At 37.9% G+C, this 4,783-nt stretch overlaps 1 pseudogene; it reads left to right on the top strand.

Annotated features, from left to right (window-relative positions):
* Nucleotides 1-378: 378 nt before the first annotated feature.
* On the top strand, nucleotides 379-4,217 carry LOC130723766 (pentatricopeptide repeat-containing protein At1g26900, mitochondrial-like; annotated as a pseudogene).
* The last annotated feature ends 566 nt before the right edge of the window (nucleotides 4,218-4,783 follow it).

Raw genomic sequence — 4,783 nt, 5'->3', positions numbered from 1 at the left:
AAGAGCACATAAAGCATAGCAAACAAATAAACATTTACAAAACAAGCTAGCATGCTCTAATACACTTGAATCAGTGAAATCCAAACTAAACAGAGACTAAGCAAACCACAACAAATACACTCCTAATCTCTATTCAAACTTGATCTGCTACTCTCAAAGCGAAAAATTAATCTTATAATTTTTATGTCACTTTTAGCCTAGCTGACTCTACCAAAACCGCAGATCAACTGCATCTCACCAACGTTCAATTATAATTTTTGGGCTGACCCAAGCAAAAAACATATGTAAAGCCCAATAGGATAACCATACAAAAAAATGAGTAAACTTGACAAAAAAAAAACGACATGCTCATGGATACGACTCTCCCTCTCTTTCTTATTCATGAGTTGTTGCTAATATCTCGTTTTACCTAAAGCACAAGCTTCAACCTACGCAGGAGCGGACTTGGTCCCTGAAATTTTCACCCGCCGCCGCGCAGCCTCTCTCTCAGACTCTCACGCCAGTGATTAGTGAACGCGGGTTTAGGGTTTCCGTTCTGCTGCTGTTGCTTCCATGGATTATAATTTTGTACCTACCTTCTTCATTGTCGTTTATGGATTCTAATTTTGTTTCAAGCACATAAATTCAATTTTCCCAGATGGAACAGTTTCAGTGGCTACTGCTTTTGCTGGTCACCAGGAAGGTAATGCTTCTGCACATAATATTCTGCTTGGTTCAGTTTAGTTATTTCAGAATCTTAATCTTATCATATCATTTCATTTGGTGGAAACCTGAGTTTATGATTTATATTGGTGAACATTAGGCTTCATAAGCAAACCATATATCAAATCCTTCATAGCCCCTATATTTATATCAGTAAATTATTCACATTAGGTGCACTGCAAGTGCAAATGTGAAATGTTTTGAATCAATGGATTATGGAATGGAACCATGCTGGCTTGCTGCAATGTTTTGATTGAATCAATGGTAAAATAATGAGTCTTTTTTTATTTCAGTTTATAGCTATTTATATATTGTGGCACATGTTGATTTGCGGCTCTAAAATTTTCCTAGGCTTCACAAAATTTCTGGTTCTGCCTCTAAACCTATGACAACATGCATTGCATCACAAACACCACTCTTGCATTGTTGAACTCATGCGAAAACACCTCTGATATTCGTCAAGTTCATGCCCGCATGGTCAGGACCGCTCTCACCAACGTTCCTTTCACTCTCAGCAAGCTTCTCTATGCTTCCATTCTCGACATGGACTATGCAGCTTCCATTTTCAGCGACATTCAAAACCCGAATCTATTCAGGTTCAACACAATGCTCAGAGGCTATTCAATCAGCAATTGCCCCAATAAAGCTTTGCCCATTTTCAATCAACTCAGGAATCAAAGGAGTGAGCTTGACCAGTTCTCTTTCGTCACGGTGCTCAAAGCGTGTGGTCGAGGTTCTCAGGTTAGTTTTGGCCAAGGGGTCCATGGGATTGCGGTGAGGTATGGGAATGAGATGTTTGTTGATGTTAAGAATACCCTTTTGTCGTTTCTATTGTGTTTGTAGAAGAATTGAAGATGCACATAAGCTGTTTGATGAGTTTCCTGAAGGAAATGACTTGGTCTCTTGGAACACTTTGATGGGTGGGTGTCTTGTTGTGTCTCAGCCTAATTCGGTTTTTGATTTGTTTACGAAGATGTGTTGGAGTGGGCTTAGAGCTAGTGCTGCCACCGCCTTGATCCTTTTGCCAGCAGCTGGTGATACATGGAACTTTGTTGTTGGGAAGTCCCTCCATGGTTACTGTATCCAAATTGGACTTAGTTCTCATTTAAATGTCCTTACTGCATTGATAGATATGTATGCGAAAACAGGACTTGTGCATTGGGGGCGTAAGATTTTTGATGGTCTTGTTGATAAGGATGTTGTCTTATGGAATTGTTTAATAGGAAATTATGCAAGGAATGGTCTGGTAGGAGAAGCGGTGTATTTATTACAGCAAATGAGAATTCAAGGAATGAAAACTAATTCTTCTACCTTTGTGGGGCTGCTTTCAGCTTGCCCTGCATCCGGATCTATACATCTAGTTCGTCACGTTACTAGTTTTATTGAAGAGGAGAAACTACAACTGGATGCAGTTCTGAGAACAGCTCTTGTTGATATGTGTGCTAAATGTGGCTTTCTAGATGAGTCTATGGGCATATTTGAGAGGATGGAAGATAAAGATGTGAAGTCTTGGACAGCCATGATTTCAGGTTATGGAGTTCATGGCCAGCCAACTAAGGCCATTAGGCTTTTCAATAGGATGGAGAATGAGGGGTTTAGACCAAATGGAGTCACCTTTTTGGCAATTTTGACTGCTTGTAGTCATGGAGGACTTGTAATTGAGGGGATGGATATTTTTAAGCGCATGGTTCAGGAATATGGCTTTTCACCACAGATTGAGCATTATGGATGCCTTATTGATCTCTTGGGTCGTGCAGGAATGCTACATGAAGCATATAAACTAATCAAGAACTTGCCAATTAAGGGTGATGCTACTGCATGGCGTACGCTGCTTTCTGCTTGCCGAGTCTATGGAGATGTTAAATTGGCGGAGTGTGTGAAAGATGTCTTAGACAACATTTATGCAGTGCGTCCAACAGATTCCCTCCTCATTTCAAGCACTTATGCAGTTGCTGGAAGAATCTCAGATCTTATACCAAAGCAAGAAATAAAACAAACAAATGTTATAGTAGAAAATTATGGGTTACATGAAAAAAAGGGAGGAAGTACAGTAAAGGAAGCTGGACTCAGGAGGGTTGTAATTGATAATTAGGGATAAGAATACTATAGGTTCACCAACAAGCAATATCTCTATTACACAAAATGGTGGCCTCTATTGTGCACGAAAACTGCAAATGCAAAGTCTGATTACGTTAGGTTGACTGTATTAGTTCTTTCTTCAATTGCTTTTGTTGGTTTTGACTTTTGACCATATATAAGATTTTAATCTTTATGTTGAAATTTATTCACTAGTTAGAAACTGAGAATGGGGACGGAGAGCGAAGCACTGGAATCATTTAAGGATTTGGGCTCATCCATTGGCAGAAGCATCTGAAATTCTGGATTCAAAAAATCCATTAAAGATACAGACAGAAGCAATTCCTCTTGTGAGGGCAGGTTAGTTTTATCTTTATTGTTTTGATTAGAAATTTTAGTCAGAGTTTTGTTGAATGTATGATTTCTCTTCTTTAGAGATATATTGCTTAATGATCATATTTATTGGACTGAATTCTAACCGTCAGTGTTTTATGAGATTGCTGACACAGAGTCTACTGTCAAAGGAAGTCGCAAGCTTGAACACACAAATGAGTTAAGGTAAACAAATATTTACAAATTTCTCCATGACCAATTTATGTTTTTTTATTGCTCAGAATCAGAAGCAATTTTGATGTCATATTTGAATCTTTAGAGATACCCATTATATACCTCTTCTAATTCATTATTCTTCATTCGATGTTATATCCCTCTATTTGTTGTCAGGAGATATTTTTACTAACTACCCTTGTCATTTTTCTGGTGTTCAGGAAAGAGGATGTGTCCATGTCAGTTTATCATGGTGATCATGCTAAGGCTCTGTTTATGTTGTAGCTGAGGCGTTTCTATGGAGTCATTCGGTTTAGGTAGCTTTTTGATTGACGAAGGAAGTAGGTGAAGGTGGTGTGAAGATTGAAGAAGGAAGATTCAATGGGAAGATGGTGATGGCAGGATGTGTTTTTTCAGTTTATGTATTAGAAGGAGGAGGACTAGTAATGAGATGAAGGTTGCTTGGATGGAGATGGTGTTGAGTTGACGGAATGAAAATGGGTGAGGATGGAAGATGATGTTGGAGATGGAGGTTTTTTGGGTGGTCAAAGGTTTCCCCCTTTCTTTATAGACTCGCAAGGATCATAAGAGTGTGGAGTGTGAGAGCTACAACATGAGTACATGACACAGGGATGAGTCCCTTTCTGTATCCGCTCTCTTTTCATTTACTACGTTTTATGATGAGGCCATAAAACATGTACTTAGTCTGGAAATTGCAAAGGGGTTCAACGGCATTTAAAGGACAATAATTAGATTCCAATGTTATGACGAGGCCATAGAAAATGTACTTAGTCTGTTGTTTGTTCAAAAAGTGAAACATACTTGTACAATAAGCATTGCAAATATGTACAAAATATAGGCAAAGGCTATGTTACAACAGTTATTAGGTCCAATGATATAATATTAAATGGCTGAGATCAAATGAATAAAATGAAAGAAATACCCTCTAATCGGGAATTGGGTTTGCCACCCCATCTATTGGGTTTGGCACCTCACTTTATTCAATACGGGAATTAAATTTCCGTATTCAATACGGAATTTAAAATTTCGTATTTTTTTGTATGCAATGAATGGTTGAAAATGTGTCACATATGCTCAAATACAGTACGATTTTTTAAGTTCCGTATTATTCGTATTAAATACAGAACTTTAAATACCGTATTAAATAAAGTGGGGTGCGAAACCCAATAGGTGGGGTACCAAACCTAATTCCTCCTCTAATCCTAATTTTGTTTGTCCTCTTCTTGTACTGCACTCTCTCTTTCTCACTCTAGCAAAAGTAGCCAATGTACGAATCCCAAGATCTATAAATATGGTTGTAGTCTACATTTTATACATTTAAATATTTAATCATGTTTGGGCATCTTGTCACATTATAAATAAATTAAATTTGAAAAGATGAAAAAAGGCCAAAGGAAGAATGTGATTTTTTGTTGCTTCGGAAAACTAAAGGAAGAAT

Source organism: Lotus japonicus, chromosome 6 (genome assembly GCF_012489685.1).
Source record: "Lotus japonicus ecotype B-129 chromosome 6, LjGifu_v1.2".
In the NCBI taxonomy this organism is placed as follows: domain Eukaryota; kingdom Viridiplantae; phylum Streptophyta; class Magnoliopsida; order Fabales; family Fabaceae; genus Lotus; species Lotus japonicus.
This window is presented reverse-complemented; position numbering and strand designations above follow the sequence as displayed.